The sequence below is a fragment of the Tupaia chinensis genome, unplaced genomic scaffold, assembly GCF_000334495.1.
Source record: "Tupaia chinensis unplaced genomic scaffold, TupChi_1.0 Scaffold000065_1, whole genome shotgun sequence".
In the NCBI taxonomy this organism is placed as follows: Eukaryota; Metazoa; Chordata; class Mammalia; order Scandentia; family Tupaiidae; genus Tupaia; species Tupaia belangeri.
The window spans coordinates 5058024-5083965 of NW_006159523.1; the positions used below are offsets into that span (position 1 = coordinate 5058024).

The following is a 25942-nucleotide window of genomic DNA, read 5'->3' on the forward strand; positions in this document are numbered from 1 at the left end:
GGAAATGACCAGTGGGGATGGGAATATGAATTAGAATCCATGCTTGCCCATCTCCAAACTGAACATTCTAGAACAGAGGTCAATGAACTATAGATTAGGCCAAATCAGGCCAGCTGTCTGTTCTTGGTAACGCAGTTTTATTGGAAAAGAGCCACATTTATGCACTTTGGTGTTGTTTATGTCTGCTCTCACTCTACAACTCCAGAGTTGAGGAGTTGCAGTGGAGAAAGAAAACATTTATTAATCGGCCCTACACTGAAAAAGCGTGCCAACCCTTGCTCTGGAAGAAAGACTGCATAGAGATTCACTCTGACAATAACAGTGGTTATCGCTGCATTGCAGGATTACATATGAGCTATATAGTCTTAATTTTCTGCAATAGTCATAGTTTTGACAAAGAACATATATTATTTTTATAATCAGCAAAACAATAAAGGTTATTAAAAAACTAGATTGAGTGCCCCAGTAATTCTTTTTAGTTTTAAATTCCTAAGTGTTATATACATTTTTAAAGAAAATTGCTAATCAAACTATTTTCTTTACTGGCTTTGGAGAATGTATTAAAACAGCTCTAAAAGCTACAGAGGAAAACTCTGCTCTTTCCACTTTTTTGCCCCAGTGGAATGATGCCTTTCTTCTGTTTGAAGTCTGACTTCTCTCTTTTTTTTTTAGAATTATTTAATTTTATTTCTTCTTCAATTTGACCAGACAGAGACAGAGAGAGAAAGCCATCAGATCCAGGACTTGAATTGCAGTTGTCCCGTGCCTTAACCACCACACCACCTGCTGGCCCTCTGGCTTCTAATTCTGGGTTCAGAGAATCAAGCTGAATGTTTCTATTACCTGGATCCCAGTAAACATGGACCTGTCCGGTACCAAGTACATCCATGATTGGCAGGTTAGAGCAACACTGTTAATATCTAGTGCTATTCTGATGGAAACCTGCTTTCTAGATTTTAATAACAATTATCAGTATTAATTAAAACTGTAAAATACAACTCTAACAATGACTGTAGATTTTTAAAAAGTGTTAGCAAATGACTTTAATTAAAATGGAAAATAAATAACCCAGCATTTTAAACATCTGCTAGAAGATTAAGGTCAAATTCCCCATTTAAATGCCTCTGTCCTTTCTTTCTGAAAGTCTCAGAATAATTTAAACAAATAATTACTATAGAATTTGCTGCTTATGGGTCAGTAGGTGATGGGTGAGTAAGGCACTGGATCCCATATGGGCCACTCTGAGTCCAGGACCTGGTGGCTTGTAAAACACGCCAGGCGCATGAGTGTGTTTGCCCAAAATCCTGAGGGGAGAATGGAGAAGGGAGTACGGTGTGGCCATCCCCTGCCAGGGGGTTATTTCTCACTTTTTCCCTCTATCTCTATTTGTCTACAGCATCCTATGGCAAAAATCTTAAAAAAAAAAAAAAAAGGAAATAAATAGAAATTATCTGCTTATAATTTTCCATCTGCTTATAATTTTCCATTAGCATGTAAGCTCTGTGTAAACAGGAATTCAACTGTCAGTATTTGTTATGCCTGGGTCCCAGCATGTACAAATGTAAAGATGCACAGTAGGTGTTTAGTAAACATTCATTGAATTAATTGTTATAAAACAAATAGGAAAATGTTGGTTCTCAGAAAATTTTTTTTACAAAATATTTTTGTTAAATATAACAATGCACCCTTTAAAACACAGAAAATTAAGAAAATGAGGAGAAAGTCAGCTCCATTCTTTCGAGCTTACTGCTATCGTCATCATCATGTTGCTGTTGTTGCTTTCATTCTTTAACCACATGGGTAGCTTTTAAAATGAACCATGTCTATATGCAATTAACCATGCACATACACAATTTCGTCTTTTTCTATTTAAATTAATTTCAGAGTCAGTAGCATACTGAACTGGAGTGCTTGAATCCTCAGGTCAGCCTGGAAACACACCATGCACAGAAGGGTACCCAAGACCTTGAGGAACTAGAGATCTGGGGAAAGGAGATCAGTGTGACAAGACCCTACTGAGGGGCCTCTCTTTCTCTCTCTCTTTCATGTATGCATGCATGTGCTCTCATAAATAAAATTGTTTTAAAAATGTTTAAATTAGGGACCAGCAGTTAGCGTAATGGCTATGTCGCTGGACTCCTACGTAGTTGACCGCAGTTCGAGTCCCAGACCCGGTGGCTTAAAACTCACGCCGGGCGCATGTGCGTGCGTGCCCAAGATCCCGAGAGGAGAATGGAGGAGAAGGGATTGCGGCGTGACCATCCCCCCGGGGGGTGATTTCTCGCTTTCTGTCTCTATGTCTCTCTCTGTCTGTCTGGCAAGCGCACACACCCTATGGCAAAAACCTCTCCAAAAAAAAAAAAAGTTTAAATTAATCTTGTAGTGTAAGAATTTTCCTTGCATTTTCAGTGTCTTTGGAAAAATTAATTGTAATGATTGTGTGATAAATTGGTGGAATTCCATTATTTAGTTCATCCTCATGGTAGTCTATTTTATAATTATAACTAATACTCCCACGAATACCTTTGGGGATTTAATCACCTTTCAAAAACAGCACATAATAGCTGAGTCTAGGTTATGCTGCAGTAACAAGCACCCTCAAAATCTCTGTCCTATGCCAACGATGGCTATTTCTTGTGTCCACTTTAATATTGGATCATGGAATAAAGGCTTATCAAAATTCAGTTCCCCGCCATTTAATTCAACAAATATTTGGCAAGTGCCTGTTACCGCAAGGCGGGCAGCTAGCCTGGATGTAGTTGAAAGATTTTCTGATGAGTCACAGATAAATGAAAACTGGGAACTCCATTTTCATAACATGCCGTACAGCTGCAGAAAAAAAAAATCAATGAAGGCGAAAGATCATTTTTCTAGTCTAGTCATTTGTATGCCATGTCTGTATTGTTCTAGATGTAACTCTCTCCTTCTGTCTGCCTCCTACAAACACTCCTCTCCGGTGTGTTTCTAGGCCAGTGATATGGCTGGGCAGAATCAACACCAGGCACTGGTATCACCAGCCTTGTTTTGCAACACCCCGGTGACCCCCGTGACCTCAAATGCTATTGTGAAATTTTCCAAATAAAATACACTTCAATTCACTGAAAAACACATAAAATAAAAATACCCTTTAGACCGACAATCCTAATCCTAAGAATTTTCCTATGGAAATATTCCATAAAAGGGGGAAAAAGACATACACACAGACCAGGAAACTCTTGGTTATAGATATTTCTAACAATCAACTGTGGCATATTTACTAGATTGAATATAATAAATCAGCAAATGTTGATAAGTGTGAAGTTGATACAGAAACACAAATGCTTACTTATGCTGTAAGGTAAATGGAAAACAAAATTCTATTCATGATGTGCAGTTATGTATAGAAGATGAATATAGTATTTTCAAAAGACTGGTATGAAACGTGGCAAATAAAATGGTTGATTTGTTAGGGGATGGGAATTTGCTTTGTTTGTTTGTTTACTTTTCGTTTTTTGCCGTAGGGTGCCTGTGCTTGCTGAAGAGAAACAGGGAGAGGAGAGAGGGAAAGTGAGAAATCACCCTCCCCACCCACCCCCAGGGGAAATGGTCACTGCGATCCCTTCTCTTTCATTCTCCTCTCAGGATTTTAGGCACGCACACACATGTGCATGCACCCAGCATGATTTTTAAACCTGCTGGAGCTGGTACTCAAACCGGGCCGTCAGCCATGTGGGAATCCAGCACCTTAACCACCACACCATCTGCTGGCCCTAGACTTTGCGTTTTAAAAATTGTAATATTTCTCTTGTTTTAATGATCAAAACAAGAAATCATTGGAAAAAAACAATGAAACTTATTCCTCGGAGGGACTCTGTGTCCAACTAATGTTTTAATGTTGGAAGTAAAGGCTTAGGCAAATACCCAATGTTGTGTTGGGATGTTAGTTTGTTTGCTCTTTGGAAGTATCTTATCAATTCCTTCTTTGTCTGACATGCCCTTATTCCATACTCACAAACTGGATCATTTAGATACTTTTTTTTTTTAGAGGTTTTTGCTATAGGTAGCGTGTACACGCCAGAAAGACGGACAGAGACGGAAAGTAAGAAATCACCCCCCCAGGGGGGATGGTCATGCCACAATCCCTTCTCCTCTATTCTCCTCTTGAGATTTTGAGCACATGTGTACACGTGCACAATGTGACCCTTCAAGCTGCTGGATCTGGGACTTGAACTGTGGTTAGCCGCATGGCAGTGCCTTCACCACCATGCCTCCTGCTGGCCCTGAGATTTGGTGTCCGGGACTGGCCATCCTGGAGCAGATCAGCTTCCTGGTGGGTAAGCTTGGTGACTGAGCACAGCCACAGGAGCCTTGTAAGTACGGATGGTATCCGTCTCAGCAGCCAGAGGCCACATGTCACAATGTCACCTTGGCTGTGGCCCTGTAGACAGTGTGGTGGCTGGTGACTACAGCATCTGTTTTGGCTACTTCTCTGGGCTGTGCTTGAGCACAGGCACAGGGGACCAGTGTGGGTTACCGGAGACCAAGTCCTTATTGCAACAGAGAGGAACAAGTCCTGGAGAGGTCGTTAGCATGCTCTCAGGCTGGAAAGTCTCCGTTTTCAGACACAGGCACTTGCAGAGGATGCAGCAAGGCTGCTCAGGTTAAGCCGGAGCTGGCAAGTGGAGGTGCTGGACCACGAGCCTGGGCACTCTCAGTGGCCCAACTGGCCCCACTGGCCCTGTTTCTGTCTTTTGCTCTTCTTCATTGCAAATTTAGCTAAAATGTGTCTGTCCCGTGGGTTATGGGGCTGCTTCTATTCCCTTTGCAAAGTATGTTGAGGTCCCTGGTAGAAATGAGAGATAACTGTGAAGTATGAGTAAGGACTTGGACCGGGGTCATCTCTGGGTAACCAGCAGGTGATTTAGTCCCCCGCCCACAGTGAAGTCCCAGGTGCTGTCATCTGCAGAACATCAGCCTCACCTGCGTGCCCAGTGTGCAGCTGGCTTAAGATCTTTTTGAATGGAGAAGCTTTTCAGGATAGCAAAACAAAACAAAACAAAACAAAACAAAAAAACCACCTTGTTATTTAAGTTATCTGATGTTGCCTTTGCCAAAGATTTCAGAAAACTGTGGGAAACAAACCTTCTGGTGACAAGTTTTAGGTTGAAGAGCACACTCAAACTCTTTCTGAGTGCTTTTTAAATGTCTGCTGTAATAAATGATTAATTTCCCCCTCACATAGCATTAAAGGGATTAAAAACGATATTACCTTCCTTTTATAGCCAGTCGTTTGAGTCACTTGTATGACGGTCTGTCATGAGCAATAAAAATGGACCAGACCATTGGGAACCAGCAGTTAGCGTAATGGCTATGTTGCTGGACTCCCACGTAGTCGACCGTGGTTCAAGTCCCGGACCCGGTGGCTTAAAACTCACTCCGGGCACGTGTGCGTGTGTGCCCAAGATCCCAAGAGGAGAATGGAGGAGAAGGGATTGCAGCGTGACCATCCCCTCTGGGGGGTGATTTCTCGCTTTCTGTCGCTCTGTCTCTCTGTCTGTCTGGCGAGCGCACGCGCCCTATAGCAAAAACCTCTCAAAAAAAAAAAAAAATGGACCAGACCGTTTAAATAACTGTTCCAGCAGAAAGCTTCCGTGTGATGTGAGATTCTGTGAGCCCTACCCCTTGGCTAGGGGCGGGCCCCTTCTGAAATGGGGGTCCTGTCTGCCCCTAAGGGAACCAGACACCAGTGCTAGGGTGTTGCAAGCAGGTCCTCTGGGCTGTCCCACTCCCTCGTAGCTCCGGTAGTGTCACTAAGCGATCCCCATGGCTGCTATAACATGGTTTCTAATTCTTTCAAAATGTTTTATTTAATTTTATTTTTATTATTATTTTAAATTGCTATAGGGCACGTGTGTGCTCCAGAGGCAGAGAGAGAGAGAGAGAGAGAGAAAAGGAAAGTCAGAAAGCAAGCCGCCAGGTCCAGGACTTAACTGCGGTGGGCCATGTGGGAGTCTGGCCCCTAAATTACCACGCCACCCGCTGTCCCCCTAACAAGGTTTTGAACACCAGAGACGCATTCTCTCTCAGCTTGGGGATCCAAAAACCTGAGGTCTAGGTGTCTGCCCCTCTAAGGGTGCTGGGAGGATCTGTCCAGGCCTCTCCCAACTTCCTAACTCCTCAGCTTGTATGGCCTCACTCCTGTCTTCATGGAGCTCTTCCTGTAGGGCTGCATTCAAATCTCCCCTTTCAGACACCTCATCATACTATCAATGGTTTCATACCTACCACAGCCTCATTTCCAAGGCAGATCACATTCTGAGCTGCCAGGGTTCAGCACTTTAAGACAGGAATTTGGGGGGAACACATTTCAATCCATACCACTCACCTAGATGGGCCTTGCAGCTTCAGACCACCCAGAACTGCAGGTAAGTTGCACATCTGTCAGTCTTCTCGACTCAGATCACGAGACTGGTCTTCCCTCCCTGCCTTCCATCCCTGGGAGAGGAGAAAGCCAGTTCTGGGCACGCCTAGGCAGAGGTGAGGGACCCCAGACTTGCCTTCTTCCTCCTTACAACTCTATCCAGTCTTCATTTCTCCTCCCTCAGCTTACAGACGCACTACTCACTCACTAGCCAAACCTCCTTCCCAGAAGTGTTCGGGAATTTATTCCCAATAAAAATGAAGCATGGAATCATGGAACCTTAGCATGGTCACAGAGGTCCCCTAGGTTATCTCCCTCCCACAAATGTCCCAGACACCAAAGCCTCAAACGTAAAGAACGAAGGTCCATGGGGAATTCTGGACCCTACTAACCAAGTGGGGTAGTTTCAGGTTTTTTTTTTTTTTTTGTGGCGTAAGGCATGAAAGAAGGATCAATTATGAGAGTTCTGAAGTTAGACCCGCAAGGCTGACACCTCCTGCGCCAGGCAGCATACCTGGGTTTTCATGCCTTCCATTCAAATAGTCTCTTCCTTGGAGGCAGAGATTCTGAAGAGCAGGAGTGCAGGTAGGCAGGGGACACCCCATCAAGAGTGTGTGAGAACCCAGAATCACCTGATGGCTGACATAGGACCCTCCATACACACTCACATGTGTGCACACGCGCGTGCGCGCACACACACACAAATTCTGATACGTTCTGTCCTTGAGGGTATCATGGCCCTTCAAGAAGTGTGCCTCGTCCCTCAGAGGTATTGGCGGGTACATGCATTGAGACCCTGTTATGTGGGGCTCACAGCACTGTTCCCTTAACTTTCCCCCTAATTTTAAAAATACACAGTTATTGTATGAAACGTTGGAAAAATCAGAAGAGTGTGTATTTTTGTAATTGCTGTAATCTCTTTACCCAGAGATCAGCACTCCTGCCATTTCTGTATATTTAATTCCTATGTAATTCCGTCTATGTATTGGTGTAGATTGACAGTAGAGAAACTGGTGGAATAGGGCCGATATTGTAGATTATGGTTGCGTATCCTGCTTCTCCCCATTAGCACACTTATGAATAGTTTTCCACGTCCTTTACATTCATGCACACCATAGCTAATGGCTACATAGCAGTACCTTGTTTGGGTTTTTTATCCTTTGATTAACTACTCCCTTGTTGGAGAGCATCAGATTTATTTTGCAATTTGGGGGATGTAAACATATGATTATTACCTTTGGACGGTGTCCTTAAAGTAAAATCGCTGGGTTAAGGGGCACAGGCATCTGGAGGGATCTGGAGAAACACTGCTCGTCTATGACTCGTGTCCAGTCCACACCCTAGCGGTGTCTCACACTGCACGCGCTGCCCACCCGTAGACGGACAGTGAGGAATGCAGTGAGGGGGCAACAGCCTATGTCCTGTTACGGGGCAGAGAACTGACTTTCCTATTAGTACGTCACCAAGCCCACAGCGGCGGCGTCCCCCTTTCACCCACGTTTGGATATTTTCCTGCTGCTGCTGGAGAGGGCTACGAGCACAAGGCCGAGAACTCGGAGAGAAGACAGCATTGCCTTCAACCAGTTACCTGTTTATCCCCTAAATAAACCCAGCCCCCAACAGGAAGCCAGGGGGAAAGTGGAGATGAACTGAAACAAGCTGCTGGTCAGCTACTCTCTTTTCCTCCCCACCAATGGCGAGGGAGAAGCTGCAGGAGTGATCCCGAGCGTGAGCAGGATCGTTATTCCATGAACCAGGAAGCTGGGCAACGCAGCGGCCGGAAACAGTGGCCACATCATGCCCGGAGTGGCCTTAAAGGCCTCTTCTAGAAAATCCAGTGCTCGCAGGACCCCAGACACCTCTGAGCAACCTGGAAACACGTCTCCCACTAACCTCTCTTTTCTAATCCCTTTGTTTCTTTCATTTTTACTATAAGATACTTTCATGTGTAAAAACAGTATGCCCATACTCAGCCTATGAAATACAACCTTACAAATAGAGCTAGCCTCTGTGCACATTCCTTTTGTTTGTTTGTTTCTTTTTTTTTTTTTTGGAGAGGTTTTTGCTATAGGGCACATGTGCTCACCAGAAAGACAGAGAGAGAGAGAAAGTGAGAAATCACCCCCCAGGGGGGATGACCACACCGAAATCCCTTCTCCTCTATTCTCCTCTTGGGATCTTGAGCATGCACGCACACACGCCCAGCGTGAGTTTTAAGCCACCGAGTTCAGGACTGGAACTGCAGTCGACTACATGGGAGTCCAGCGACATAGCCATTACACCTACTGCTGGTCCCGCATCTTTGTTTTTGTTTGTTTGTTTTGACCTTTCCTGTTTCCTCTCCTTGAACTCCAGCGTGTCCATGTCATCTACTCGCTTTACTTCTGAGGTTATTTCCCTCATCTTTCAATGGACAAATCTGAATGGAATGAGCTTCACAGTCAACCCTGAAAGGCGGCCCGAGGGACAGGGCTGGTTTATGTAGACGATGAAAGTAGACTGTCCTTTAACCACCAAGAGGTTGAACCATAGCACTTTCCCCAACTCCCGGGGCCAAGGGGCCCAGGGAAATTCCCATAATCCTCTGTATGTTAGAACTGACTATCTACAGAACCCAGCCCGTCTAGCTCCCCTGTCAGCTGGTTCCGTGCTCTTTACCGTAAGCATTTACTACGAGTGTGTATGGCCACGCTAACACTTTAAACTGAAATGGAACTCACCAGGCCAGCCCCGTAGCCTGGTGGTAAAGGGAGCCAGGTTCCACACTGCAGCCACTTGTAGTTCAAATCCCAGCCTGGCAACTTGAAAGACATGCTGGGCATGTGTACATGCCCCCAATCTTTACAGATGGAGAAATGGAAAAGAGAGGACTATGGCGTGACCACCCCCCGGAGAGCGCTTTCTTGCTTTCTCTCTCTCCCCCCTTCTACTCCCACATTGTGAGTACACATACCCTCTGGCTATGAAAACAAAACAGCCAAAAGAATTTACTGAAAGAGCACCAGTCACATAGAGGAGGTTGAGAGCACCAGTCACATTGAGGAGGTTGAAGAGCCAGGCTTGGACAAGAGCTCCTGCCCCGGGAAAGGAGCCCGAGAGCATAATGCAGAATGGGCCTGGTGGAGACGCCTCTGGAGATGCCACTGACTGCCATTTGGGGGCCTTAGTGTTGACAAGGGTGGTTTGATTGTGGTGTTAAGAACAAAAGGCTGCAAGAAGCTCACAGGTTGGGGAAGGTAGGGCACAGAAGTTCTTTCCTGACTATTTTTCTCAGTGAAATAGGAAGTAAGACTGATGGCCAATAATTAAGAAGGAGATTAGAGTGTTGACACCTTTAGAACCAGAGAGAAACAGGAATAATCCAATTTCCAATTTTATTTTTTAGTCTTGCTTTTTAAATATTCTATGATGAAAATAATTCCTTGAAATCTTATTAGTGGAGGGCCAGACAGTGGTACCGTGGTAAAATGAGGTGCTCTGTGAGCCGGGCCTACACGAGAAGGTTCCAGGTTTGTGTCCACACACCTCCCTGAGTACACCAGGCTCATGTGCCCATGACCCATGCTCCTGAGGCTGAGGGTAAATCACAGCGTTTTGAGTCTGTGAGAGATGCTATCTCTGTGTCTCTGTCTCTTTATCACTCATGAAAGAAAGGAATAAACTTTCCAGAAACAGTGTTCTTTAGCAAACACGAGTAGGATAGCAAAGATGTATATCGTTTACCTTAGGGCGTAACCTGCTGCTTCATAAGAGTGGTGTATCCATCCAGAACTTACCACATCCTGGAGAATCTCTACAAAGCAGTATCTGTTCTCCTTTCTCCAGAAACAAAAGGGACAGAACTCTTCACATCGGCTTGTCCTAAGCCGAAAGTCCAAATCGCATTATTGATTTGGATGAACCTTCAGAGAGTGAGACTGGAATCTTTTAGAGCAAAGGGAAAACTAAGCAAAGATAATATACTGTGGCAAATGCTACAATAAACAAACAAGAAAGTAGAACAGCCCATGGTTCAAGTCCTGGACCTGGCTAGCTTGAAAATCCTGCCAGGCATGAGTGCATGTGTGCCCAAAATCCTGAGAGGAGAAAGGAAGAGAAACGATTGTGGATTGTGGTGTGACCATCCTCCCTGAGGGATGATTGTGCCCTTTCCCTCTCTCTGTCTCTCTCCAATGAGAGTATGCACCCTACGGCAAAAACCTAGAGGGAAATGTATATATATACACACACACACATTATATATATATACACATATACATATATACATATGTATATATATACAATGTGTATATATATACATATGTGTGTGTATATATAAAATACATACACACATATATAAATACACACACACATATATAAATACACACACACATATATAAATATACACACACATATAAATATACACACACACATATATATATACACACACACACACATATATATATATATATATATACACACACACACACACATATATATACACACACACACATATATACACACACACACATAGAGAGAGAGTGAGCAGCAGCCAGAGTTGTGCTGCTAGAGAATTTGTAGTGTTCTTCTCACAGCACCAGGTAGCAGATAACCTTCCACAGGGGAATGAACAGGGCCGATTATTCTGCCAGCTACGGGATCAGGATCCAGGCATGAGAGAATTTCAAAACGAGGGTTTTGCAACTTGCCGCCCACGCTGGCCCCCTTTCACCCACTGAACTTCAACACCCATGCAGTGGCGCCGTGTTGCCACTCCTCTGGCAGAAATGCCTTCCCACAGGCTATGGGAGAGGGGTGCTTCCTGGTAGTGGCTTCCTGCACAGGGATTTGACAGTGTGTGGACGACTCATAAATCAATTGGATTTGAAATTTATTTTCAGCACAAAATTTTGCCAGGCCATGCATGTTCCTCTTTGGCCCTTTCCCCAAAGTCAAACCTCTGATGCCTCTTGCTGTGAACAGCAGCGAGCATATAAATTCCCCGGTAATTTGTTCAATTTCATTTGAGATGGTTGCTGACCCTCCGCACCACAGCCCGAGTTCTTTCAGAGCTGATCTGATTTCTTCAGCGACCTGCTGCTGTGGACGTGTGTTCATCTGCTAATTGTGTTAGGTGGCTGCCAGGGCATCAGAAACCTGCCTTTGAGCTCTGTCCTGCGTCTGATGGTGACATGCTGATTGTAATGAAGTTATATTGGTTGAAAAAATGAAATTCAATGAATTACCGTCCAAGTGGAACATTGAAGACAGTAACTCCTGTGGAGGAGGGTGTCACGTCAGCCTCAGAACTGCAGGGCTCCCAGGCTAGGCCCGGCAGTGGGAAGGTCAGTGACTTCTAAGCAGTGTCCTCTTCTGGAAGTTCTGACACAGGGCAAGTAATGCTAGGCTGTGCAGCCTGACGCAGCATCCTGGCTCCTCTCCTTGAAGACACTGGCCACCCCCAGGATGGAGTTCAAATGCTGTTTGCTGTGACTCAGCTGTCACAACGTCTTTGGGCAAGTCCCACTGCATGCTCTCCAGGGCTCTTCCTCTGAGGACAAAGGCCTTAAAAGCCAAGCAGATGGACCAGCAGCTGCCACTTCCCAGGGAAACCAGGAGTTCCCCCTGGGTCAGCAGGGAAGGGTTTCCTGCAAGGATACCACGTGTAAAGTCCTTTGGGATGAAAGGCATTCTGAGGATGTGAGTTATCACAGTGAAGCTCACCAAGGCTTCTCCGATTTGCTATAAATAACTCTGCACTGGCAGCAGATGGGAGGAGAGCCAAATAGTAATGAATACTAGGACAAACACGCAGGCCTCCGGGATACCGGCCCAGCCGCTCAAACCACTGCTGGCAACAGCGTGGAGTGGTGGTGGGCGAGGCTGTACCAGCAACATTGCATTAATCATTGTGAGCGAAGGGAGGAAGCGCTCTAGAATAACACAAGCTCAGTAATTAGGAAAGGCCATGCCACACAGGACTCGTGCATTGGCTTGAAAGGAGCGTAACTGTGAAGCACGTTAATCTGCCAGATTCGATGTTTAAATATTAACCAACAAACCAGTTATATAATGGACATTTCCTGTTTACAAAGTGCTTGAGAGATAGCAAAGAGGCATGAGACCCAGTCTCAGCACTGCTCCCACCCTAACAGGGAGCAAAGGACCAAATGGAAATAAACTGAAGGAGTAGTAACTAACTGCTACATAAAATAGACTTTTTATTACCTTGTGGGATCATATGAAATATGAAGGAGGGGGAGCGGGATGAAACCAGGGTGGGAACACTGGGGAACCAGCCAATGTGAAAAGCAGAATTGCCTTGAACTGGGATGTCAGTAACAGCCAAGTGCTGATTCGTCTAAATCATGGGCTGCAGCGAAAGGGGATGGGGAGCAGAAATGGAAACTCTTGCCCTAGGCAAAGACATTGCCTCCTGGCCTTCCAAAGAAACAAGCCCCAGTCTTCTCTGGATAAAAGAGGCTCCATCTCAGGCCCTCAGGAGTTCCGTAAGTTAAGTCAACAAAGTAAGTTCACAATCAAAGAATGGGAAAACACAAGTAAATAGGCCACCATGAGTGGTTATCAGGAGAAATGATGAAAAACAGAATTAAATTCCTTTCCTTCAGGTAATGAAATGGTCAGACTCAAAATACAAAATAACAATGAATGAAATATTCAAAGGCTAAAAAATGAATAAAAAAAATTAATCTAGCAATAAGAGACCATTAAAAAGTGACCAGGGAGACCAGCCCATGGTGTAATGGTTCCATTGCTGGATTTCCACATGGCTTATCGAAGGCTTGAAACTCAGGCCGCATGTGCATGCCCAAAATCACAAGAGGAGGATGGAGGAGAAGGGACTGCGGCATGGCCATCACCCTTAGGGGACAATTTTTCTCTTTGTGTCTCTGTCTTTCTGTCTTGCTCATGCATCCTATAGCAAAAATCTCTCTAAAAACAAAGAAACAAACAAACAAAATGACCAGGAAGATTTTGAAAAGGGAAAAAAGTGGAAATATGAAAAATGAAAAAATAGAATAGTAAAATAAGATTTTAAGGACCAGCCTTGTGGCCTAGTGGTCAAGGGAGCCAGTTCCCACATCTGACTGTACTTTGAGTTCTGGCCCTACTTTGACTTGAAAAACACGCTGAGCATCTGTGCATGTGATGCCCCAAATCCTGACAGAGTGGAAAAATGAAGGAAAAGTGATTGCAGCATGACCATGTCCCATAGGAAACACTTTCTCTCTCTCTCTCTCCCTCTCTCTCTCTCCTTCTGGCAAGCGTATGTGTCTCCGGACAAATAAATTAACTAATTAAAAATAATATTTTGAAGAATTATTTAATTGTATTTATTATTTTTAAATTTGCTAGAGGATCCATGAGTTCACCAGAGAGAGATGGAGAGAACAAGAAAGTGAGAAAGCAAGCTGCCTGGTCTGGGACTTGAACCGCAGTCGGCCATGTGGGAGTCCAGCATCTCAATCTCCCCACCACCTGCTAGCCCAAAAATAACTTTTAAAAACCAATTCAATGGGTAGGTTCAGATGGAGATACTATTTTATTTATTCCTTGAAAAATATATTCATCCATTGTTTGCCATAGTTGATGATTATTCTAGGCCCCAGGGAGACAGTGATAAACAAAACAGAAAAAAATTCCTGCTTACACACAGGTTTGTAATAAAAATAGATTGTAACAAGCAAGCAACATTGATAGTACAATATTGTGAAAACCCTAACTCAGGGAGTGGGGATAGAGAAGACCAGGCGTGTGTATAACTGAGCTTTAAATAGGAAGTATATAAAAGTTCTGGCTGAAAAGTTGACATTTGGGTAAAGATTCAGAAGAGATGAAGGAGGACCCATGAAAATATGAAAGGGAAGAGTATTAGAGGCAGAGGGAATAGCAAGTACAGACACCCTGGGGTGGGGACCACTTGACCTGCTTGACCTCTTAGTGGAGGCCAGTGTTCGGCACAGAGTGCGCGTGTGTTGCGGGGCTTAGGTAATAAGGGCAGTTCCTGGAGACCGCAGGGTAATGGCAGGTGATGCCAGGCAGCACGTGAAATTAGTGGCTATGAATTCAAATAGAACTGAACAGTAAATGCAGCTTTGATGTAATCCCTAAAGCTCCTTCCACCCCACCTTGTCTGGGATTCCATTTTTCTGTGCCTGGGGTCCTCTCCTCCCTCCGGGCTCTCATCTTGGAAGCTTTCCCTGAGCTCTTCTGTTGGATTTATTTACACCCCCACCCCCTCAGAGCTGACAGAGAATTAAAATCACTGTTTTATGTCTCTACCAGGTGCTCCTGAAGGACAACAGCTAAGCCATAATCATTGAAGGCAATGCTCAGTAAGTCGAACTGAAGTGCTATGAAATTCCACCAAATTATTGCAGAAATGGGCTAAATAGTATGTGTTTGCAATAAGGTTCTTTTGGTGTGTTACCAGACTTTAATTTAAGCACCCTGCTGAATGTACAATCAATATTTTAGTAATCATGTACAAATAGTCCCCGTTATAAATCAACGTTGCTATTGCTGCCTTAAGCTTTGGCTTTGGTAACAAGCCTTTTCTTGGAAGCCATGCTGTTTTCCTGGCGTCAGCTCCTCAGTCAGTGCTCAGCACCACAAAGCTGAACACTGGGGTTAGTTGGACACATCTTATTAAGAAGGGCGGATGCTGCCCTCCCAACACAGCTTGGGTAACTCTTAAGCACCGCAGTCACTCTTGAGAGAATCAGGCCTCCACCTCCAAATGCAGGATTCAGCCAGAAGGCTGAATGTTTTGCCCAGGCCTTTGTGACTTCTTGCGCAAAACTCTCCAAGGAATGATTGGGGCCTAAGGTTGCTTAACTCAAAGAAAAATTTGCCTTCTCTAAGAGTCAAGGGCATTACGAGAAACCAGGGCTGAGGTCAGTCTACCCCAAGCATCAGCAGCTCCCTCTGCAGGCAGCTCCCTCTGCAGGCAGCTCCCTCTGCAGGCAGCCCCAGCCTTGGCCCTTGGTTAATTCACCCCTCACTTACCAGTCGTGCCCTTTGCTCTCCCTCCCCTCTGCCCCGTGTGGGTCTTTGCTCATCATCAGAATCACCTGCAGTACTTAGTAAACACCAGCTCCCAAAGTCTTACTCAGGCCTACTGAATTCCTCTTGCGGGTGGAGACAGGAGTCTTATCTTCTGCACAAGCACTCTGTCCTAGGACAGTTTGCTAGAAGCAGAGCTAAGATGGGGATCCCCATGAATCTCACTTATTGGGGAAATATCCCCCTGAGAAGGACAGACAGGAAGCAGGCTAGGGCAGAAGAAGGTTGTGCAAAGAAGTGGTCTTCACTGGATTCCGGCTGCAGCCCAGCCCCAGGGAACCCCAGAACACGAATACGAACTGCTCCTCAGTCATCCTTTTTATTTATTTATTTATTTATTTACTTACTTACTTATTTATTTATTTATTTTTAGAGAGAGAGATTTTTGCTATAGGGTACATGTTCTTGCTTGAGAGACAGAGAGACAGACAGATAGGGAGAGATCACCCCCCTGGGAGGGGTGGCCATGCTGCAATTCCTTCTCCTCCATTCTCCTTGGGATTTTGGGCATGCATGCATGCACATGTGCCCAGCATGAATTTTAAGCTGCTGGGTCCAGGCCTTGAACTATGGGTGACTATGAAGAATCCAGCGATGTAACCATTATGCCCTCTGCTGACCCCAGAGTTGCCCATCTTTTTTTTAAAAAAATTATTATTAAGTTTATTGGTTTACTTCTTCCATGAACGAGACAGATAGAGAGGGACAAACAGACAGACAGAAAGCTAGCACACCAACTGGATCTTGATGCCATGATCCACACCCAGTCTCAGGTCGCCAGGGATCATGGGCAAACACATGCCCACCATACTCGGGGAGTCTCAGGACACAAACCTGGAACCTTCCCATGTGGGCCAACCTTGCAGAGTGTCCTGTTTTACTTCTGGGCCACCATCCAGCCCTGGAGTTGTCTCATCTTCATAAGTGGGAACCGGCTTTTGTACCTGATTGGCCGGTCAGTCCTAGACAGTTGACTGCAGGATGCTTATGTGGGTCAGAAGTAACCCCTGAGGCTAGGCAGCTCCTGCCAGCCTGGACAGTTCTCCATCGGAGCAGCCGAGTCCACAGCAGTCAACACCCAGAGCAGCTGGGGGACCTGGGCAGGTACCCACAACCATCAGTTCACATCCCCAAGATACAGCAAGGTGGCTGAGCTGGAGAGATGAAGGCGGCACAAAATCAATACATTTTATCTTCTTTTCCCATGAGGAACTTGGCTAACTTAGTAGCAAAACATGACGAAAGGTTCTTTTTTTCTTTGTTTTTTGGAGAGGTTTTTGCTATAGGGCGCGTGCACTCGCCAGACAGACAGACAGAGACATAGAGACAGAAAGCGAGAAATCACCCCCCGGGGGGATGGTCACACCACAATCCCTTCTCCTCCACTCTCCGGATCTTGGGCACCCATGCACACGCACCTGGCGTGAGTTTTAAGCCACTGGGTCGGGACACGGACTGCAGTGGACTATGGGGGAGTGCAGCGACATAGCCATTACGCTAACTGCTGGTTCCCGACAAAAAGGTTCTTGATGGAGTAGTATCCTATGAGAAACTCTGCAGCCCAAATTTTGCATTACAATTCTTCCCCATCACACCCAAATGGCTCAGGTTTCAACGTGCGCAAAGCCTGATAATACAGTCTGTCTCGGTCAAGGGGTCCAGCCTCTGCAAGTTCTCTGGCCTCTCGCGACCAGGGAGTCTACATTCCCCACTGGGTAGAAGACAGAGCTCTGTAATTTTACCCGAAGCCTCCATAATCACTTTCCTTTCTCGCCAAGGCAGTATCAGCTCCCTGAACCTATACCACATAGGAAAGGGAATGCAGATGTAGTTGAGCCAATAGAGACTCCCTTACAGGAAAATCCAGGAAATGCTCAACCCTTCATTTTTTTTCTTTTTTTTTAAAGCTACCAACATCACCTGCAATCGCCCCAGAGAGACAGGGAGACAGAAAAAGAGGGAGAGCAAAAAAGCACCCTGAATGGGGCGTGCTTGGGGCACCACCTCTTCATTTCTCCATCCTATTGGGATTTCGAGCGTACGTGCCTTTTTCAAGCTGGCAGGGAGGGGATTCAAACCCTGGTCAGCCACATGGAGTCCAATTCTGCTCCTCAACCACTAGGATCTGGGGCTGGACACCTCTTTAATTTCTTAGAATGGTCATCACTGAGCAAGCAGGCAGCTGGAAAGACACCACCCCTAGACAAAAGGCCTAATTTGACTTCCTACAATTAAAGAGAAACTACGACTCACCTCTCCGTCTTATCGCTGCATTGCATCTACTGATACTGTCCACAAAGCTTTTGCTTTCACTCTGGTGCAAACATTGTAGGGAGGCCTCGCTACTTGTCTTATTTTTTGGAGAGATTTTTGCTGTAGGGTGTGTGTGCTTGCTGGAGAGGCAGAGAAAAAGTGGAAGCAAACCATCACCACTCCCAGAGAGGGAACGGCCACACTGCAATCCCTTCTCCTTTCTCCTCTTGGGATCTTGGGCACACATGCACACATGCCTGGCATGATTTTCAAGCTATCAGGTCTGAGACGCAAATCATGACCAGCTGTATGGGAGTCCAGTACCTTAACCACTATGCCGCCTGCTGGCCTCACTCTTAAAGACAGATGGGCTTCTCCAAATCTCTGTTGCCTGCCTCCCTACTAGTTCAGAGCACATTAGTGTGGCAGTTTCCTTGTAAATTGGGCCCAGTGGAAGAACACCTGCCTGATTCTCACACAAGGTGCAATGAGACACTCACACACCCCACTCCACTCTTGCCTTTGGTTCAAAATAACTTAAAAACCCTAGACGAAGATCCTAACAGGAAATGAAAACCAAAACCTAATTTACCAAAGGGAACTAGCCATTTGCCCCCGGGAGGTATGAACAGCTTCTACCCCACTCCGAACCAGGGCGCCAGATAAAAAGCACACATGTTAAATATATATTTAAGCTTCACCTCAGACAGATGACTAATGGGTGTTGTGCTGTGTTTTGTTTTTTTCATTAAACCCACAGAGATAATTGTTTACTCAAAAAATTTAAACTGTTATCATAGCATAATTGGAAGGCGAGGGTGGTATTTTACTCTCCCCGCCCCTTCTCGGCTGCAGTTCACATGGTCTCGCAGCAAACAGCATGGTTGCTGGTTTGCTTCTGTAGTTTTGTGGCAATTTATGGGGAGGAAATCCACAAGGCCTCATCTTAAACAGCCTTCCTGAAGATGCTCCTTACACATTCTCTTGCGACCTGAACTGCCACCTCTTTATTTCCAGTGGATTCATTTTTTGCGGACTCCCCTCAAAAGAAGCTGTTACTCTCTTTTTAAAATTTGCTATAGGGCACACACTCACCAGAGAGAGAGACAGAAAGAGAGAAAACAAACCACCAGGTCCAGGACTCGAACTGTACTTGGCCATATGGGAGTTCAGAGCCTTGAACCCCCATGCCTCTTGCTGGCCCCAGAAGCTGTTTTTGTTTTTTTTTGTTTTGTTTTATTTATTTATTTATTTATTTATTTTTATTTTGTTTTGTTCTTAAAGCTTACTACTTACAGGTTGGGAAGCTGGTTACCTCTAAGTTCTCTTCTTTTTCATTTAGGAACATTTAAGGGCTAGGAATAGTTTTGAACCCTTCAAGAGAACCAGTGGGCATCTGGTCGTGGTCTGAGGGTAAGAGATCAGGGAACCTCAGAAAGAGAGGAGACGCAGGTGGCCACAGAGCACAGCCGGCCCTCCTGGAGGGGAGCTGACTGGGGCTGTTTCTCCAGCTGACAGCAGCTCAGCAGAAGAACTGGATCCAGACCCAGGCCAGGGCTCATGAACGCTGTCCCTACCCCACAGTGTGGCCCTTCCCCAGGCAGCTTTGCGGGTCTCTTCTGACTTAGGAATGTACCATCTTTCTGGAGTGAATCTCCACCCGGCATCCTGGGAAACGTGCTGGCCCAGGAGCAAGTTGCCTCCATTGGGACTGTGTTCCACACACCTTTCCAGCTGGCCAAGAACATGGTTCTGCAGTTATACAAATAAAGCATACGGCTAGTGTGTCTCAAGAGAATACAAAATAGGGACCAGCAGTTAGCGTAATGGCTGTGTCGCTGGACTCCCACATAGTCAACCGCAGTTCAAGTCCTGGACCCAGTGGCTTAGACTCAGACCAGGCACGTGTGCATGCGTGCCCAAGATCCCGAGAGGAGAATGGAGGAGAAGGGACTGCGGTGTGACCATCCCCCCTGGGGGGTGATTTCTCGCTTTCTGTCTCTCTGTCTGTCTCTCTTTCTGGTGAGTGCATGTGCCTTATAGCAAAAACCTCTCCGAAAAAAAAAGAGAAGAGAATACAAAATAGCTCCCCCTGGAACCCATTCAGGTAGCAACAATTCTGCCATGTTCTGTGCATCTATTTAGCTCTTCTGTTGCCAGGATGGTGGTGGAGCCTGCCCAGAGGAAGATCCGAGTAGTCACAAGACTCCAGGTTATCTAGGCCGGGCAGCCCTTTGAGTGGCACCGTGTGGGCTACTCCCTTTCTTGGAAACCTGTCACCAGAAGACTTATTGCTGCTTCCTTCTTTCTTTTCTTCTTCTTCTCTTTTTTTAAGTTTCCTCACCTGCCTCTTCCACGAGCAAGAGAGATGAGAGAGACAGGCACCCCCAAAACCACGACCTGCCCTTAGTCCAAGCCAGCCCTGATCTCTGCACCAGCCTAAGCAAGCCTGGCACACTCAGGGAGGTCACAGCCTGTGAGCCCAGGCCCTTTCCATGTGGGGTCAGCCATGCCACCACTGTGCCACCCCCAACCCTTCACTGGCCTCTCCTCCTACTCAGACACCGCTTCCTCCAGCTGCATTTTTCCCTTGAAGAGAGAAGCTGACCCACAACAGCCTCTGGGCATTCCTTGTCTCAGCAGGGCCTCTGAGTCATTCTCAGGGATGCACCAGGAACCCCAGAGGCAAATGCGCCAGCCACAAGTGGGCTCTGTCCTGGAGAAGGTGGACACTGATGCCAGGTGCTGCCGTCGGAGGCTCTGTTCACATTTTCAGGTTGTTTGTTGACCCGCCTTTCCTGATCTTTGCAGACTCCAGCTCCTGCCAGCTGGGAAGCCCAAGGACACCAGGGTTGCGTTGTCTAGAATCTCTGTGTTCTCTGACAACAGCTCCCCCGCTGGCCACCGGAGGGAAATAAACAATGCCATGGAGATTTCATTCATCCCCAGTGAGGACCCTTCTTTATTGGAAAAGGGATTTCTTTTCCAAAGGGGATGAAGGATTATTGACCAACTGGTTATTTAAGTTTAAGAAAATACACAGTGTAGGTTGCTAATTCTTTTATATTATTTTCAGTAATCATTGTAATTTAAGGAAAAGGCAAAAAGACTAGAGGATTTTTCTTACTGAAAAAGAAATATAGGTTGCATTCAGAAGCTCTAAAAAAACAGTGAGAAATATTACCTTGAAAAATATATTAGACAACAGAAAGAAAGGCATCTGTGGGTTTTATCCTAAGCCATTAATTGTTAAAACTTTTTTTTTTTTTCAGGCAATGTGCTCTGATGAACTGAATCCTCACAACTAACTCCACGTGACTTGAAGTGCCTGGTCATTAAGCCTGTTGAAGCGGTTTCGCCAAGGTGTTAAGGAAGAGATTATTTCCCTTATTTCCCTGCCCCCATGGTCTTTCTCACTGCACCATTGTGTACGAAAGGAACTGACTGCCTTTCTTTTTTGCTTTTGTAATTTGCCAGAAGGCACATGCCTTCAGGAAGAGAGAGAGAAAGTGAGAATGCACCCTCCATGGGGAATGGTCACACAATCCCTTCTCCATTCCTCCCTCCTTTTGGGATTTTGGGCATGCGTGCACTGGTGCCAAACATGTTTTCCAAAGCCTCTGGGTCTGGGATTTGAACTGAGCAGTAAGTCATGTGGGATCTAGCTGCCTTAACCCTTACGCCACGAGCTGGCCTGGAGATACATGTTTTTCCTTTTTTTGGTTTTTGTTTGTTTGTTTTTTAGGTTTTTGCTATAGGGCGCGTGCGCTCACCAGAAAGACAGACAGAAAGACAGAAAGCAAGAAATCACCCCCCAGGGGGGATGGCCACATGGCAATCCCTTCTCCTCCATTCTCCTCTTGGAATCTTGGGCATGCACGCACACATGCCTGGTGTGAGTTTAAGCCACTGGGTCTGGGACTTGAACCGCAGTCGGCTACATGGGAGTCCGGCTACATGGGAGTCCAGTGACATAGCCATTCTGCTAACTGCTGGTCCCGTGTTTTTCCATTTTTATGACTCGATTTACTTCCAGCACCCAGTAACCCATGGTCGTGTCCATTCTGAGGGGCCCAAGGGGTCATTTACTGGGCTGCCGAGCTCACGGGGCTGCTGTGGGCCTTCAGTTTACATTTAGAGTCGTCGCTCAGTGGACTACATAGGAAACAGGCTCAGGCTCCTTCAGTGACAACCTAACTGCCCAGTGCTTGGATCCCATAGCTGCTCTGGGAATGAGAGCGTGCCTCAGTTTCCTCATTGGTAACACAAGGACATTTGTACCCACATCTTGGTTTGGTTTCCGTTTCCCCTCTTTCTAGCGCAGAGCCTGAATAAAGACCTGGGGGCAGAAACCATATTATTTGGAAAACCTCTTAGTCTCCTAAAGCTGTTGTTAACGACTTCAACGACTTTCCACACTGGTGCCGGGAAGTAACAAAAATCTATCACTCACAGTTCTGGGGGCCCGAAGTCCCAAGTACAGACACTGGCAGGGCTGCTCCCTCTGAAGGCTCCAGGGGAGATCCCTTCTTACTGCTTTCTGCTCCTGGCGATTGCTCACGAGCCTTGGTAGCCCTTGCCTAGTAACTGCAGCTCTCTGGGCTCCGCCTCCACCTCACAGGCCTCCTCCCTGTGCTCTTTGCTGTCTCTTACAAGGGCACTTCACTGGACCGAGAGCCCACCACAATCCACTGTGTATTTATCTCCATCCTTAGTTACATCTGCAAAGGCTCGAGTTCCAAATAAGGTCACATCCTGAGGTTTCAAGTGGATGCGAACCCAGGGCAGGGCTCAGGGCTTCTTTCAGGTGCTTAGTGCTGGTAAAGTTGACAGTGGGCCCAACCTGAAAGGGTAGGGAGAGAGGACGTCTTAGAAGGGGTGGAGGGAATGGGTAGTGCTCAAAGCCCCTCCCTCACCACTCACTTCTAGGGCCGACCTTTCCCCAAGTAATTTCTTTGTGATTTGACCCCCATCTTCAAGATTTAATCCTCTAAGAAAGGATAAATGGCCCAGAGAGGTAATTTCTCAATCCGTGGTTCTCAAGGGCACGGGGCACATTCGAGTCATCTGGCTGGAAAGTTTTTACAAAGAACATCTGCCCCAGGAATTCTGAAGGAGGGCAGGAGGGAGCGCCTTGCAAAGAAGCAATTTCCGTGATTTCATGCAAACTACTGTCACATGTGCAAATGTTCTCTCACTCTCAGTTGTGTCAGTTCTGTTTCAAACCAAGATTAGCCTCTTTGTATTTTAGTTAGCTGCCCCTGGCCTTTGTTTTAGGGCTGGAGGTGGGTGTGGGTGGACAGAAGAGAAAATGTACCAGGAAGCAGCCCTCCGAAGGGCAAATAACCCAAATTTCACCCATTTCACATTTCCTGGGTTAATAAACCTACGATTTGTGGCAGGGACAGCAAACTGAGATGAAATCCCACTGGCTGAAATCCTGAGTGAGATTTTTCGCTAAACAGTGTTATGTTAGGAAGGGTTCTGAGACTGTCTCTGGGGCAGGTGGGCAGAGAGACAAGAGACAATCAGGGTGTGTCATGAACAGCCACAGCAACGCTCGGGGCACGTGCCACAGATTTTTCATCCCTGGTGTACAATTTTTTTAGGACCTAAATATGTTGTTACCAGACTTAGGTAACAGATTTTTATGTCCTGATGTAAAAATATACAAACAAAGTCATAGAAACTAGCTATTTCTGTGCTATTACTACTTTCCCATATTTCTAAAGACATCTGGTTACTTCATGCACAAATCTTGTGATTTTTGAACCATAAATTCTTAGAGGCAAAGCAGTGTGTCTATTTATACTCTCTAACCGAGTACATGCTCCACGTTGGTTGTGTAACCAGGATGCCTGGGCCTGGGCCAAGCCTGAGCCAAGCTCGTTGGAGTTGGGGTGGAGGAGTGAATAAGAAGTTGGGGCTGGGGGTGTTCTAGTCCCAGTTCTGCCTCAGCAGGGAGCTGCACCCTGAGGAGTAGCTCGTTCCAACTCCTGGCACGTCAGTTTCCCCATCTCTAAAGGAGGTCTATAGTAACGATGCTGACCCTGCGCTCCACCCCGGGTTGTGGTGAATGGCCTGAGGCTGGGCGTGGAGTGGAAGGGTTGCCCCGGGCAGAGCCGGAACTGTCTCTTGGAATTGACTCCTGCACAGGCTGAAGACAGTGCCATGACAAATAGGAATGTTTGCACGAGGAGGGCGCTGCCCAGGAAATCCGGCTCGGAATGTTAGAGAGAGACACCTTGCAGTCTCAGGGGCTGACCTTTCTGAAGATATCAAACGAGGAAACCCCATCTAAGTAGCCCCCAGGATGAGGGCCACGCCCAAGAGAGAGCGCTGCAGTTCCAGGAGCCAACCTTTCACATGGGGCCTTAGACATGACTCAGCTGAACGCTTTGCAAAATGATGAAGCAAGAGACAAAGTCATTTTTTACTTTATTTTTGATAATGCTAACTGGTGACTGAAAGGAGGTAAAAACTCTGCTTTCCAGAAGGAAGCAATAAGAGAATGTCTTAGAAGCCAGGGAAGTGCCAGAGGAAAGCCCTAGAACCCCAGGCCGAGCTGGGCTTGGGAGGTGGGAAGACAAAGGGATATGATATTGGTGGGCTCTTCTCAGGTAAAGGGGCATCACTTTTTAATCTTTTTTTTTTATTATTCTTTTTTGGAGAGGTTTTTGCTATAGGGCGCGTGCGCTCGCCAGACAGAGAGAGACAGAGAGACAGAAAGCGAGAAATCACCCCCCAGGGGGGATGGCCACGCCGCAATCCCTTCTCCGTTCTCCTCTCGGGATCTTGGACACACACGCACATGCGCCCGGCGTGAGTTTTAAGCCACCGAGTCCGTGTTGCAAACCGCGGTCGACTACATGAGAGTCCAGAGACATAGCCATTACACTAACTGCTGGTCCCAGGTTTTTAATCTTTTTAATCCAGTGTAACAAAACCAGCGAGACAGTGAGACATTATGGGGTTTGGGTAGCACAAGGGGGATGTTGCTGAGATCTTTGTCAGAGCACTGAGGCCAGTGAAATTGTCAATGGAAAGGTGTAGTAGAGGCCTGGCAGAGGGTGTGGTGGTGAAGGTGCTGAACTCCCTCCCACATAGCTGACCATGGTTCGAGTCCCCGAGTTGGTGGCTTGAAAATCATGCTGTGTGAGTGCGTGAGTGCATGCCCAAAATCCCGAGGAGCATATGGAGTATAAGGGATTGTGGCAGGGCCATTTCCCCCAGGGGGTGTTTGTCACTTTCCCTCTCTCTGGCAAGTGCACATGCCCTCCGGCCAAAGCAAACAAACAGAAAAGTGGGAGTACTGAGATGTAGGTGGGCAACGACATCCAAGTCCAGTGGTCTGCCCTGGTGCATGTGTGTGTTGGGGGCAGTTGTGGACAGAGAATTGAACAACGCTAATAAAACCATCTAAAAGTGGGTCTGCTTTTATTCCCACCATGCGAGGGCAATCCTAAATAATGGTAGTGGTGCAGTGTTCGTCCCCGCAAATTCTTTTATCAGCCTAAGTTTTCAACATCTGTGGGCTGATCCGAGTTCTCAACCATTGTGGTCATTGTTGGGTTTAACAGCACCAGGAGGCTGACATTTTGGGAAGGATATCTTTCATCTTCTCTTAATATGTAGTCTTCTACTTCTTGAAATTTTTGATAAATATTAAAGTACAGGAGAAAAACAATAGTACCAGGGTCTTCCAAAAGTTCATGGGGAATATGCATTATGAGAAAATTATGCATGGATTTAAATTTTTTTTGCAGCAAAATAACTCATACTTTCATTTCTCCATATTCTTTAAAATCCCTTCATATATATAGTGTCTTTGGAAAGGTCATGATTCATATTTGCATAGAAAAATATGTCATAGGCCCAGCAGATGGTGTAATGGTTACATCGCTGGACTCCCACATGGTAAACTGTGGTTCAAGTCCTGGACCTGGCAGCTGGAAACTTAGGCTGGGTGTATGTGTATGCATGTCTGCCCAAAATTCCAAGAGGAGAACAGAGGAGAAGGGATTGTGGTGTGGCCATTTCCTGGGGGATGATTTATCACTTTCTCTATCTCTCTGTCTTCTCTGGTTAGCAAACATGCCCTGTGGCAAAAAACTTAAAACAAAAAAAAAAAAGAAAGAAAAGAGAGAGACAAAGAAAGAAAAAGGGGGGCTCGTCCCCATCCCCTAAGAGATGATGACCATACTGAGCAATCCCTTCTCTAAT

At 46.1% G+C, this 25942-nt stretch overlaps 1 long non-coding RNA gene across 2 annotated transcripts in view; it reads left to right on the forward strand.

Annotated features, from left to right (window-relative positions):
- LOC102477938 (uncharacterized) overlaps positions 1-21266 on the forward strand; it is a 60989-nt gene extending 39723 nt beyond the window's left edge. For both annotated transcript variants that reach the window (XR_003546977.1, XR_001369409.2), the window contains 2 exons: positions 14687-14736; positions 20992-21266. This is a non-coding gene — a long non-coding RNA (uncharacterized LOC102477938). The remainder of the gene's footprint in view (positions 1-14686; positions 14737-20991) is intronic.
- The last annotated feature ends 4676 nt before the right edge of the window (positions 21267-25942 follow it).